The sequence below is a fragment of the Macaca mulatta genome, chromosome X (genome assembly GCF_049350105.2).
Source record: "Macaca mulatta isolate MMU2019108-1 chromosome X, T2T-MMU8v2.0, whole genome shotgun sequence".
NCBI lineage: Eukaryota > Metazoa > Chordata > Mammalia > Primates > Cercopithecidae > Macaca > Macaca mulatta.
Window position 1 is genome coordinate 36,948,013 of NC_133426.1, and position 15,361 is coordinate 36,963,373.

General features: G+C 42.9%; 1 pseudogene; it reads right to left on the reverse strand.

Moving 5' to 3' along the window:
* Nucleotides 1-10,535: 10,535 nt before the first annotated feature.
* LOC713725 (transcription factor Dp-1-like) lies at nucleotides 10,536-13,122 on the reverse strand (annotated as a pseudogene).
* Nucleotides 13,123-15,361: the final 2,239 nt, after the last annotated feature.

Genomic DNA, 15,361 nt, shown 5'->3' on the forward strand with positions numbered 1-15,361 from the left:
GACTGCGAAGTCCAGCAGGACATTTAAAGGGTATTCTCTGATATTGGGTCAGTAAATAACCCATGTCATTGATTAGTTATGGTTTAGAAGAAAAACTTTATTGGATCTGTATTTTATAATCTCAGTAGTTTTCTTCTCATTCTGTAGTTGTTCCATTTGTTTTCTCCGCTCCAAATTTAAAGACGTTTACCCTCTTTTAAGAGAAAAAAAAAAGTTTGCATCGTGGAATTTCAAAAATCTCTGCCTAAGAGCTTATGGGAGCTGAGGGAACAAGCAGAAAGGGATGAATTCAGATGACAGGGGTACAAGGAGGAGGAGCAGTTGGAGGCAAAATGGAGAAAGTCTCAAGTCTTTTTTCATTTGAAATAATTTTAGACAATCTTGATTTCCTCTTGCAAAGAAATTTCTTTATCAAAACTCTTTTAAAAGCTTCGAAGTAGTATTGAAACATTGCTCTCCCAGTTAAATTTTGGTTTTATTTTAAAGCCAGCTTTATTTTTATTAGTAGAGCATGCAGATAAACTATATTAGGTGTTTCAAAGATATCCTATTTAGCCTATTGTAGTTAGGGGTCTTTATGCTTTAAGACCATTTTTCTAGATATTGACAGGAGGTGGCACCATAAGTATTTTACATGAATTCACCTGAAGTTTCTAAAGGTGGATGTCTCCTTTAGAAGTACAAATGCAAATTAGATTTTCCCTTTGAAAGACCAAAAAGATCTAGTGGGAGGAATTCCGGTTACTCCAGATAAAAGTGCAGATTTGACCATTGAATCAAACTTCAGAATCTGGCCAGTTTTAAAGATTACAAATTTTTCATTTAAGCCACAAAAATTTCATTTTCTCTCTTCAAAGAAAAACTGTTTTCTCCTTGACCAAATTTCAAGTGAGTGAAAAGGTTTCAAACTCTAAGAAATAAGACAAACAAAACCTTTACTGCAGAGAAAAATGAAAATGACAAATATGCAGTCCACAGAATCCCTAGAATAAAAGCTCTGCTTTAAAGTAGGAGTTTTCTCAGAAGACTTCTCTTGAGGAAACTCCTACCTTAAAATCAGAGCTTCAATTCCAGCTCCATTGAGCATGGAATTGGGTTGCTTGAATAAAGTTTCAATCTCAAACTGAAACTAGGGCAACTGAAAACCTGAGAGGAGCTTTGACAGAGACCCCCATCAGCTGCAACAAGGTCGGGTGAATGAAAAGCATTCCCTCTTGACATAATTAATTTAGGGAGTCCTGAGATTTTATTTTCTTTTACATGTACAAAATTTAGAAGTTTTTCTCTATAAACCCAAGTATTATTAAATCAAGTTTAGCTTAAAGCAACCTCCTTACATATTTTAAGGTCGGCCTAAAAGTTTCTCTGTACATCATGAAGTACAACTTAAATGGAGTTGTATATAGACTGCAGCCCACTCTTGTGCCAATCACTGAGTTTTGGTCAATCAACTGTGGCCAACGGTTCAAATAATATTCAAAAAAGGCAAACCCTGAGCTGTAACCAACACCAAAATCAAATTTCAGCTTCAAAAATCAATCTTTTTTGACCTCTAACTTCGGGATGCTACGGAGAGTCCCTGAAGCATCCAAAAGAGAGGTAAACAGGATTATATGACATGTTAAGTTACATGCAAAGCATTGCCAAATGAGAAATAATGTTTAACTTTCTTCAGCCTATATTTTAATGAATGTTATTAATATATGTTCCAAAATTGTATGGAATTTCTAAGATTCCAATATGTCTGAGTATATGCTATCAATCGTAATTATGGTTAAGTTACTGTAGACCACAGAAATAACCACATTTCCTTGTCAATTGTGTCTTTAACTGTGACTATTTAAAGCCATTTCCATAGTTAACTGCTTGATTCTGATGCAGTTTCTGAAAACTTCACAAGCATGCAACATCCAAGAATATGATGTCTTTAAGGAGGTTCAGGAAAGGATGGAAAGGACCCTAAGAAGCACTCCTCAGTACAGGTTTCTAATAACTTTAGAATCATATCATTTGGACTGGGTAAGAATTCCCAGAACTTTAATGAAGAGACTGACTAGTATATAAAACTGCTCACCCAAGCAGAACAAAAATTAATTAATATCAAGAAAATATTTTGCAGGTTTTCATGCTAAATCAGCCAGTACTGAAAATGTTTAGATATACAATTTGAATGAACTCCATGGTCTAAGTAAAATTTCCTATGATAACCCATCAGTTATCAGTGCTATGCACCTAAATTGGAGAAATCGCTAGTATTCAAGAAGACACAAGTGTATTGTTAAGCATAGACTCATGGAAAGCCAGGATGGCTGTCTTGTCCTTCTTAAGTCCTTAAAGCTATGGTTATTAAAAGTTCTAAATCCAAATTAAATATATATATTGGTGTGGTGACTTCTAAGTTGCTAAAATAGTTTATGACCAATGTTTGGTTTGTCAAACCCATATTCTTGGGAAGACAAAAATTTCAGGTACATTCTACTGTCTGATGGGCTATTTAAACACTTCTAAAGGGATTTCATTCAATTGTCATTTTCAGTGCATGTTTTCTGGTTGTACAAAACGTTCCTATGCAAGAAGGCTAATGTTATAACAGTAGCTCATTATACCAAAGTCTCTTTTCACCAGGTAAAGAAAGCTTTTAATGGTTCACTGAGAGCAATTAACCCCTTCACAATATAGAACATGAAGATTAGACCTTGTAAGAATATCATTGAAAGACTACCCTTGCCATCCACACTGCAGCAAAACTTCTGGATCTTGAACCTTGAGTTCATAATCTCACGACTTAGAGGGGTCCCTCCTCACTCTTGGAACTATAAACACATTGGAAACCTTAAGGTAAAACTAACCAGGGAAGTTTCTCCTCAGAAGAAGGTGGCATCCTTGATGTAGACAGCTTTATCCCAACATCACAGATCAAGACTTCTCTACTATCATAAGACTCTTATCTTTGACTATTTTTCCCTTACTTATGCCTCTATGAATGATAGAAGTGAAAGGGGGATCTGTTGTGTGCACTCATGGGGTATACTTTTTTTTTTCTTCTTTTTTTTTTTTTTTTTTTTTTTTGAGACGGAGTCTTGCTTGCTCTGTCTCCCAGGCTGGAGTGCAGTGGCGCGATCTCGGCTCACTGCAAGCTCCGCCTCCCGGGTTCATGCCCTTCTCCTGCCTCAGCCTCCCGAGTAGCTGGGACTACAGGCGCCCGCCACCGCGGCCGGCTAATTTTTTGTATTTTTTTTTAGTAGAGACGGGGTTTCACCGTGGTCTCGATCTCCTGACCTTGTGATCCGCCCGCCTCGGCCTCCCAAAGTGCTGGGATTACAGGCGTGAGCCACCGCGCCCGGTCTCGTGGGGTATACTTTTATCTGTGAAAAATTTTGCAGCCAGCCTTATACATGGATAACCTTATGCCTCGATAGATGGAAGATGAAGGTGTAATGTACTTGAGAAATTGTAAGGGTATATAATTTGCCCACAGTCAGTCAGAAACAGAACACTGGTCCACTCCTCTAAACCTATATCGTAGGCTAAAAAGAACACTGCCAGGAGGTCGTCACGCTTCTGAAGGGCATTGTTTGTTAAGTCCTTTTTTCCATGGTTTAGAGTAAATGAGGTAATGATTAGAAATTGATCCCTCATGATATGCTTTATAGCAGATTCTACTGTAGAGGCTATGGTTACATAACAGACTTTAAAGTCTCTTGTGAAAGTTATGCTGAATAATAGAATTGCTCTGTATTACTAACTAGCTAAACAGATGTATCTATGCAACTGCTGGAAATTCTTGTTGCCCATGAAGAAATACATCACATCCAGTATTACAGAGATTCAGTTATAGGGTATTAATGAAGAGACTGTTTAAAGTGAGTAGACTCTTCATCTAGCTCATTCTTTGGTCTATTTCATTTTCGTTGGTTTGATGTATGGGGAACCTGGCTAAGGAGCAGACTCCAAACTCGTGGTATTATCCTCCTGATAGTCTTAATAGTAATCTCCCCGGTACACTGTATTCTCTCAAAAGTTTTAAATACTTCCATGCAGCCATCTCTAAAATGTCAAATTGTCTCTCTTTAACTGGAATGACAAGATCTGAAAGAAATATGTGACCAAAAAGGCACTGTTACCCATGAATGACATGCTGAGACCAGAAATCCAAAATGATGGTAACTGAGAGTGGCACTAAGGTCCTAAGTTTTGGTCACACTCTCACCGTGAGAATCTGACCAAAAGGGGGGAATTTTAAAACAAATTATGGGAGCCCATTGTTTGCCCAACAGACCAGATGAAACCAAAATGTAGTCATTTATGCTAAATGTGACATAATCAAACTAAGACTTTAAGGAAACATACAAGATTTTAGAACAGACCACGTTTTGTTTCTCTCCTGTTTCTCTCTACTCTAAACCTTACAAAAATAATAATAGTAATAACCTTAAGACCTTGTTTCCACCGTACAAAACCCGCAGTTCTGCTATTTCCCAGTGGGTTTCAAAACCAAATAAGTACATTTACAATGGTGATAGTGACATCAATGACTAAAGTTTTGGTAAATCTCTCACAATTAAGAGGATGACAAAATGGTGGGAATTGTTAAATCAAGTTTAGCCTAAAGCTATCTCCTTACATATTCTAAGTTCAGCCTAAAGATTTCTCTGTACATCATGAACTATAACCTAAATGGAGTTATAGATAGACTGTAGCCTACTCTTGTGCCAATCACTGAGTTTTGGCCAATCAACGATGGCCAACTGTTCAAACCATGTTCAAATAAGGCAAATGCCAAACTGTAACCAACCCCACTGTTTCTGTACCTCACTTCCATTTTCTGTATGTCCTTTATTTTTTCTGCCCATAAATCTTCTTCTACCATGTGGCTGCACTGGAGTCTCTTAGTCTTCTCTGGCTCAGGAGGCTGTCTGATTTGTAAATCATTCTTTGCTCAATTAAACCCTTAAATTTAATTCAGTTAAAGTTTTTCTTTTAACCAGTACATATGGTCAAGTAATTTTCTACAAGGCCACCAAGAAGACACAAGGTAGAAAGAGTAGTCTCTCCAATAAATGGTGCTGGGAAAACTGGATATCCACACACAGAATAATGAAACTGGTCTCTTTACACCATACACAAAAATCAGCTCAAAATGGATTAAATACCTAAATATAAGACCTGAAATGTAAAACTGTTTAAAACAAAGGGGATGGGGAAGTTATTTGACATTGGCCTTGGCAGTGACTTTTTGGATATCACACCAAAAGCACAGGCAAAAGCAAAAATAAATAACTAGGACTATAAAAAACTAAAAAGCTTCTCCACAGCAAATAAAACCATTAACAAATTGAAAAGGCAGCTAATAGATTGAGAGAAATTATTTGTGAATCATATATCTAATAAGGGGTTAATATCCAAAATATTTAAGGAACTAAAAGGAAACTAAAACTATTTTCCTCAAAATATACTTTTTTGGTATATTTTGAAATGGCTATTCAGAGGACCTGCAGACAGGAATAGCTCTGAAAAGCTGTCATTTGTGGAGTATATATGCATTCTACATTAGCAAAATAAATAGTCAGGCTTTCTTTGAGGCCCTACCCCTTATTCAGATCTGGAAATAATTAACTCAACCACAAGCTGCTACCTATTCTTTCTGATAGCTGTTGCCTTTGAGGTTTCATCTACATGACAAGATTGCCTTTACCCCTTGCCTTTATTTCTCTCTCCCTCCCATAATCTTGAAGCATGGTCTTGCCATGCTTTAAGCCCCTATTCTTCTGTTACCTCAAGATGGTATAAAAATGTCAACTATCTGGCCCTATCTTTGAGAGTTTCATATTTTGTATGACTCCCACGCACACATGTGCATATTAATAAATTTTCTATGTCTTTTCTCCTATTAATCTGCTTTTTGTCAGTTAATTTTCAGTGAATCTTCAGAGGTCAAAGGAGACATTTTTCCTTTTAGCCCCTTCAGAACTCACAAAATTTTATAGCAAAATAATAATAATAATATAATTAAAGAATGGGCAAAGGACCTGAATAGACTTTTTCCAAAGAAGGCATAAAAATGGCCAATAGCTATAAGAAAAGATGCTCAACCTTATTAATCATCAGATAAATGTGAATCAAAAGCACAATTACATATCATCTCATACCTGTTAGGATGGATATTACCAAAGGGCAAGAGATAACAAGGGTTTTCAAGGGTGTGGGGAAGAGGGAACTGTTGCACACTCTTGATGAGAATCTAAATTGGCATCGCTATTATGGAAAACAGTATGGAGGTTCCTCAAAAACTTAAAAATATAACTACCTTAAGATCCAGAAATCCCTCTTCTGTGTATATACTCAAAACTTTTCTGTGCTCCCATGACGAGCATTATTCACAGTAGCCAAGATATGGGAACAACCTGAGTGTAGTGTGAGTGGGTAGTTGAACGGATAAATTGTGGTAGATATATAATGGGATATTAACCTTAAAATAAGAGATACTGCCATTTGTAACAACATGAATAAGGATGGAAGACATTTTGCCAAGTGAAACAAGACAGACACAAGATGAAAAATACTGCAGGATCTTGTATGTGGAATCTTTTTTGTTAAAAAAAAAAAAAAAAGTCAAATACTTAGCGCAAGGAGGAAATGGGGATGTGTAGGTCAAAGGTACAACTTACAGTTATGTGGGTTAAATAAATAAGTCTGAGATCTAATGCACAGCAGGAGGACTGTAGTTAACAATATTGTATACTGAAATTTTACTAAGACTTTATTTTAGACGTTCTTATCACAAACAAAGGTAAATATGGATGGATGGTGATGGATACGTAAAATTGCTTACCTGTGGTAATTATTTCACTATGGGTATGTACATCAAAACATCTTGCTGCTCACCTAAAATTAATACAATTAAAAGGGAAATATGCTCCTGACTGGGCAGGAGGAGAAAGCTAGGTGACCCGGAGCCAGCGTGGCTGGGTACCTAGCGTCTTCAAGAAACTGCCACTCGCTGCCAGTCGGGGGCGCGGGCTGGGCTCCCCCAGCGGGCCAGGGTCGCGGTAGGGGCGGGACCCGTGCGAGCCTCCGGCCCTGGGAGCAGAAGCCGAAACCACCAGGTGCTGGCCCTCCGTCCCTCCCTGTTGGGCACCACCTCCCGCAGCCTAGGGAGGGGCCGGGACGGAGCTAGCCTGGTCGCGTGGGGCGGAGCGGGCGCGGGGCCGGCGGCGAAGGTCCGGGGTGGAATCGACGTTGCTGCGGCTGCCGACGACCCCCACCCGGCCGGCCGCCTCCGCAGACCCACCTTGGCCACGCCGCAGGGGGCGCGCAGAGCCCCGAGGGAGCGAGTCCCAGCGCGTGGGGGCTCGGCGGCTTCCCAACTCGGGAGGTCGGGCTCCTGGCTCCCCGGACCCGCCTGGCGTCCTCGGGCGGCAGCGGCGCCCAGGAATGGCTTCGGCGGGTAGCGGCATGGAGAAGGTGTGCGTGTCGGTGCTGACCCCCTTGAAGCTGGTCGGGCTGGTGTGCTTCTTCCTGACGCTGTATCTGGACCTGGGGGCGGTGCTGAGCCCGGCCTGGGTCACGGCTGACCACTAGTACTACCTGTCGTTGTGGGAGTCCTGCCGGAAACCCGCCAGCTTGGACATCTGGCACTGCCAGCCCACGCTCAGCAGCGCTGAGGGCCCGGCGCACCGCGACCCCTGCCTCTCGCCCCGGACTGCCTCGCGTCCCACTGCCAGGACAGTCACCACCTGTCCCCACCTCTCCGCGTCCCCTGCCCTGGCCCGTCTCACCGTGTCCAGGCCCTTCTCGGATCCTGGGGCTCCAGCCACCTCCCTGGCCTCCACCCCTCTTCCCTCCACATCCCTGGTCGCCAAACCTAAAGCGACAGCCCACGCCCTCTCCCTCCGCCGTGGCCATTCCTCCTATTCTGCAGTAACACGTAACGCTATTTTGGGTATTTGTTATCATTTGAGGCGAGAGCCATGTGGCTGTGTAAAAAATGCGACGCCTTCCACACCCCCGTTAAAAAAGCAGCAGGCAAAAACTCCCCAACTCCACCGAGATGCTGCGGGGGTTCTCTGTTCGGTCTTCCCCACTCTTTTTTCCCTCCTCTTTCGAGGACGAATTTGCCTAGGTTTACCTCTTAGTGTTCACATTTCTGCCTGTTCCACTCCACCGTATCTGGATTTTCACCAGTTAACTCAGATTGGGATTTTATTTCCTTAAACTTTTGGGAGATATGAAGAGTTGGGAGAGGGAGGGGCTTACTTTCTTTTGTGGTCTTTGGTTGTGAGTTGCCCTCCCATCTCCCCAATCCAAACTACGTCTCTTCTCCAGTCAGACCTTTATTTATTTCTCCTTTGCAAGAGCTGCTCTCAGAGAGCCTGGGACTTTATAGCTTATTCGGCCCGTACTAAAAGCTGCAAATGGATCCCCACTGTGGGAGATCCCAGGACAGAGTTGTCTGACATTGGAGCTTGGAGTGGAAGCAAAATGGTATCAAGACATTATTGGAATGATTGTTCAGTTTAAATAGGGATAGTTATTGTATAATTAAATATTGTATTAATGTTAAATTTCCTGATTTGCTCATTGATAGTGGTTAAATAAAATAATGTGTTTTCTGGCCAGGGATTACGGTGGCTCACGCCTGTAATCCCAGCACTTTGGGAGGCCGAGGCAGGCAGATCACCTGAGGTCAGGAGTTCGAGGCCAGCCTGGCCAACATGGCGAAACCCTGTCTCTACTAAAAATACAAAAAATAGCCGGGTGTGGTGGTGGGTGCCTGTAATCCCAGCTACTCAGGAGGCTGAGACTGGGAGAATCGCTTGAACCCAGGAGGCGGAGGTTGCAGTGAGCCGCATCGCCATTGGCAACAGAGCCAGACTCTGTCTCAAACAAACAAACAAACAACAACAACAACAAATATATATATATGTTTTCCTTTTTTTAGTCAATATACACTGAAATATTTAGGGGTACAGGGTCACAACATATGCAACTTACTCTCAAATGGTAGAAAATATGTATATATGGTAGAGAGAAAAAATGATAAATGAGACAATGTTACAAATTGATGAATACGGGTAAAGGACTTTTCTTGTACTATTTTTGTACATTCTTGCAAATCTTCTGTAAGTTTTAAAGCATTTAAATTTGTAATTAAAAATATTTTTCCCAGGTATAAAGTACTTTTAGCACAATGAATTCAAAGTGCTTGCCTTTTCTGTAAAGGAGAATGATAAAGTAGGATGAAAAGTTATTAAGTGTGTGAAAACTGTTAGATTATCTAAAATTTATATTTCTTGAAAACATACAGTGTGAAAAAACAGATTTTATGTCTTAAACATATGAACCATATTGAACTCTAAACATTCTATGATATTTGGTATAGATAGTGAACACTTTCAATAACATTTAGATGACATTTGCAAATAGTACTTTATTCTATTTAGAATATATAATAGCTCACGATTGGTCTAGGAAGGTGAATACCTTAAGACAAAGCCAGTTATGTTAAAACACACACATATATGCATGTTCAACCACACACTCAGAGAAAACTGTGTGAAGCCCTCCCTATTAGAGTGAGACACAAGATGTATTTGTCTTCTAGCACACGTGACATCACTTGTGTAGCATCTAGTGTTATTTTTGTGCTGCCCAGGACTGGATCTTTATACAATGGCTACCTCTGGTAATGCAATTTCCAGCTGTGGAGCAGTTCTATGGAATTTTCACCCCCACCATGTGCTTTTCTATCCATGCTCTCTTTGAATAGCATGTAGTCTAGAGTAAAGAATGGTGGGCTGGGCGCAGTGACTCACACCTGTAATCCCAACACTTTGGGAGGTCAAGGCGGGCTGACCACCTGAGGTCAGGAGTTCGGGACCAGCCTGACCAACATGGTGAAACCCTGTCTCTAACAAAAATACAAAAATTAGCCGGGCATGGTGGCAGGGGCCTGTAATTCCAGCTACTTGGGAGGCTGAGGCAAGAGAATCACTTGAACCCGGGAAGCGGAGGTTGCAGTGAGCCAAGATCGTGCCATCACACTCCAGTCTGTAGGACAAGAGCGAGACTTCGTCTCAAAAAAAAAAAAAAAAGAAAAAGAATGGAAGAAGAGTATTCTCTCAGAGTGGGAAGGGAAGTCCAGATATGTCTTTTCTTTTGTATGAGAAGTAAAACCTTTTAAAATACTATCAGCGTCTATTAACTTCCTCCATACTTTGTCTCTCATTAGGCAAAGCAATGATGTTATCTATAACCTTCTAGAACAAAACTTTGTGTGAATCAAATCCTTCCCCCTGGCCAAGGTGATAAATCCTAGCTCAGCAGAGTCCTACAGAAATGGGGCTCTCAAAGACAGTCCAGCACACAGGACAGTGAACCTAGTTCTCCAACCCACATAATATTATTAGTTAAAAGCATCTTCCAGAGTTCCTAACAAGGGTAATTTTTCTTTGTTTGGTTTTGTTTAAAATGCCCAGGCGCATTTTATTAATAAAAACTAACAGTGCCAAGTTAAACAAGTCAAACAATTAAAGTCTCTTTATATTCCATAAAATATTACAGAAAAGTTTGTTTGTGTTTCAATAAAAAGACTTTCATTTTAGAACAGGGAGCTAATAGCAACTGTGCAGTTAATGGGTTTTGTGAATAAATTTTAAAAGAGACTACTGCCTGTCCTAAATTCCTTGTTCTTTTTATTAAAAAAAAGAACTATTAAAAATGATTGACAAATTTTGAGTTAAAAAATTGTTAAAATATTCTCTATATTTAATTTCAATGTTATAATAGATTACAGGAAGATGCTTATGAAACAAATACATTTGTTTCAGTACATGTCTTTAAATGATAGACTGATAAGTATGTAAACAGCTATATAATAAAAGGTTTCCAAACGTTACCTGTAAGAAATCAGGCAAATTTTACCATAAGCAATAAACCATTCCAAGCCTTCCAAACAGTCTCCATTGCTGCACCAGCGTGGCTATAAGCTTTAACCAAGCGAAAACAAACAAACAAAAGCACTTTGCAATTTGTTGCTGCAAAATAGGGAGAGAAAAGAGTGTATAAACTTGATGGAATCACGACAGTCAATATAATTTAAGGGAAAATAAAGTTAATAAGGTTGATGGTGTTTATTGTTTAAAAAGTCGAATTCTGCTGTTTGCTTGGGGCTCTGGACATCGTACCACTGAACAAATGGAAAACTCCACAGAGTCTCACTATCTGCCAGTGGGGGCGCCGTCCAAACTCATGGCAAATAAACGGAGTCAGGTGCTCACCATCCACAACAGGAGGGCGTTTTATTTTCATGCATGTGGATGAAATATAATTTCTCCAGCAAACTCAGCAAAAACTGTTCAGGGGCAAAACTGAACTCTGCACTTAAAGAAAAATAGAAAATGAAAACACAAAATACTAAAAAGTAAATAAACACTCTGCGTCAGCACACTGGTATCAAAACACATCCACAGCACGTCCTAAACCTATGGGAAACAATCCTTGCTTATCAAAGGTGCATATCTAAATTCAATAGCTTACCAATGTCTTCTTGGGAGTAGGACAAAAGGGAACAGAAAACCCACATTTAAAAAAAAAAAAAAAAAAGTTTCTTTTCCCTAAATGTTTTCCTGAAGCGGCATTTGAAGTGGGGAGGACGTCAGTCGTCCTTGTCATTCCCGTCGAAGTCATCATCCTCCTCCTTGTCCTCCCCGACATAGGACACCGGGGTCTCCGCCCTGGAGCCGCTGTACTGAGACACGTTGGAGCTTGTGGCCAGCACCCCATCTGCACCGTTGGTCAGGTCACTGGCAGAGAACCTTGTGCCTTTAGACGTGGAACCTGCCGCTGTGATGAACACGCCTCCAACAGTTCCCTGAGCCATTTCTGTCACATACGGCTCCAGCGCCTTTGGGACCAGACTTCGGGCCATTTTAAGGTCTTCAGCAGAGCAGCTCCCGGACTCCAGCCAGCAAGCCATGCCCATCCGCTTCAGCACTTCTATGTCACCGTGGATTTCAAACGTGTTGTCGAAATTAAATAGATACTCGAGTTTGTCGTTGGAGATGCTGCAGTCGATGACGGTCTTCTTGCTGGTGTTGACGATGATGAAGGGCAGGTGGATGACCGAGTTGGGTGGTGGCGGCCGGCTGGCCTGCTGCTCCGTGTGCCGATTTCTCTGCACCAGGTTCTTGAAGGCAATTTGCTGTAGAATAAGTTCTTGAAGTTGAGACTGTTTCTGTTTTATTCTTTCAAGTCTCCTCTGTCTTTCTACCTCTAAGTTCTGACGTTCCTGAGCCGAGTTGGTGGGCAGACCAATCCACTTAATCTCCTTCTTCTCCTTGGAGATGATGTTCATGGCCATCAGCACGTTTAAGGCATCATAGACGCGCCGTCTTATGTTCTTCTGGTCATAAGCTGACTCGTTTGGCAAGATGTGGTTGTCGGCAGCACTGAACTCTGCGACCAGCTCGTCCGCCACTTCGTTGTAGGAAGTGGTCCCCTTCCTCTGCACCTTCTCGCAGACCTTCATGGAGAAATGCCGCAGGCCCTTGCAATTCTCTCCCTTCCTGATGCGCTTCCCTGCAGACCGAGGTGAGGAGTCAGAAGGCTGGTTCTGAGAGGCAAAGTGAGTGCTGGGGGGGTGTGGGCTTCCTACCACCAGGCTGTTTGACGCTGCAGGTCTCTGAGGCATACCAATCACCACTTGCTGGGCAATGCTGACATTGGACGGTCCAAAGGCTTTTGGCAAAAGCTGCTTCCCGAGCGGGTTGACTGTGGAGGGGTGAACGGCCACGAGGGACACCACGCCTTTCCCGGGACTAAGGTTCTGATCTATGAAGACCTTGAGTTCTCCGTTGGCTTCAATTAGACCGGCATCTTTTGCCATGTTACCAGATCCGGGAAATCAATGCTACAAATGTTCACCTTCCCAGAGAAGAAAAATGATTTTTCTGGGCGCAGTCCCGGGGTCCCGGCGCAACGTGCAGGCTCGCGGCGTCCACCCCGGACACTGGCGGCGCCCGCCCGGCAGACCGGTAACTCTGACAGGTGGGCTTCCGGGGTCCTCGCCACGCGCCTGTCACTAGGCCTCCGGCCGCCTCCGCACTAGGCGCCTCCCGCGCGCGCCGGAACCGGGTCCCCGCGGGCCGCCGTGGGGCGGCCTCCCCTCCCCCGCCCTGCGCGCCTCCGGCCGACCCTGGCCCCGGCCCCACCTCCGGCGCGGGGCGCGGGCGCGGTGGCGGGCGCTGCTGTCTGCCAGGAGAGCCGGGCCCGGGACCCCCGCCCCACGATTACCTGGGGAGCCCCCACCAGCGCCGAGCGCGCGGGGTCCCCGAGGCACAGGGGCGCGCGGGGCGCGGGAAGGCGCGGGTCGGGACCGCGCGGCGCCTACACGTGGCCAGGGCACGGGATGGGGTGGCCAGGGGTCAGCCCGCGCCCCTGGCCCCCGCCTGCGGCTCCCGCGGCATCCCCTGCCCGTCCGCACCTGGTTGCCCGATCCGGCCGCGCGGGTGGGGGCGCGGTGCCGGCGCGCAGAGGCGCGGGCGGAGGCCCGGCCGGGCGGTCCGGATCCTGGCGGGGTCCCTGCCCTGGGCCAAGCGGCGCCGAGACCACAGGGTAATTTTTAATTACTAGCAGTGTACGTAATTCAGGGATGCAGATTTCAAATATACACCAAAAAGATAGGCAAATCTGTGCGAATTTTTCTTTTAATTCCCAATATACTTACTTTTTTTTTATTATTTTCAAAAGCTTGTCTTGCTTCTTTGAATGTGCAGACTTCTGTGTACTCGCCCTCAATCTTGGCTAGCATTTTAATACTGAATTGGCTTTTTTCCTGTGAAGAAAACTAAAAAGATATATAATTATAAGCAAAAAAAATATTTTTTTTATTGAGATAGTATCTCACTTAGTCACTCAGGCTGGAGTGCAGTGGTGATTATGTCTCACTGCAACCTTGACCTCCCAGGTTCAGGTAAGCCTCCCATCTCAGCCTCCCGAGTAGCTGGGACCACAGTTGTGCACCACCACCATACCTGGCTAATTTTTATATTTTTTGTAGAGACTGAGTTTTGCCATGTTGCTCAGGATGATTTTGAACTCCTAGGCTCAAGCGATCTGCCCACCTCAGCCTCCCAAAGTGCTGAGATTACAGGCGTGAGCCACTGCACCTGGCCAACAAAGAGTAATTTTTTTTTTTTTTTTTTTTTTTTTTTTTTTTTTTTGAGATGGAGTCTCACTCTGTCACCCAGGTTGGAGTGCAGTGGCGTGATCTCGGCTCACTGCAACCTCTGCTTCCTGGGTTCACGCGATTCTCCTGCCTTGGCCTCCCGGGCAGCTGGAATTACAGGTGTGTGCCACCACGCCCAGCTAATTTTTTGTATTTTTAGTAGAGAGGGGGTTTCACCATGTTGGCCAGGCTGGTCTCAAACTCCCGACCTCAAGTGATCCATCCGCCTTGGCCTCCCAAAGTGCTGGTATTACAAGCGTGAGCCACCACGCCCGGCCAAGAGTAATTTTTTTTTAAAAGCCCACATGGAAAGTTAATATACCAGATGAAAACTGCTAGGTGCTCTCTAGAAAACAGCCAACATCCTAAACCTCTTTCTTGGAGTCAGCAATGGAGTAACACTTAATTCCAAACTAGTGTATCTGCTATCTTCCTCATCATGTGAGTACCTCCTTTCAGTAGCAGTTGCCCTGGGCAGGGACAGTGACATAATTCACTGTGTTATATTCAGACATTAGCACATTCCTGCAAACCAAGGGTGTTTATGATAGCACTATTTATACTCATTAGTATAAGTAGATACCCCAAGGCATTCTGCTGTTGGACAGAAGCAACCAAATCAAAACCCAGCCTCTAGACAATGTCTTTGTCCTGCTTCCTGAAAATAAATAAAACTTCAATTGACCCATGTAATATAAACCCAGAGAACCATTACTTGTATGAAAAGACAGGTGACAAAACAACATTGAGGAGTTAAGATACATTTGGCCAAACCCATTCCAAAAAAGAAATAATAGTTTTAAATAAAATTTAATTATCTATAGTGTGACATTTTAACACATACAACCCTATTCCACTGCCCCTCAGAAAAAGAAAATTCTTCTCTGTGATGTATGGAGATATTGCCACATAGATAATCAAAATTTATACCCATGATACCCTGTGCAGTAAATAAGGCAATGGCTATATATGCACTCATGGAGAATTATTTTTACTTTTCTATACAAGTAAATATAAAATGTACTTCAATTACATATTTCTAAAAAGAAATCTTCCTTGTTTGTATACATAAATAAAATGCCACTGGAATTAAATCCCTGCTAATATAAAAGGCTTACAACATTTCTTAATCTT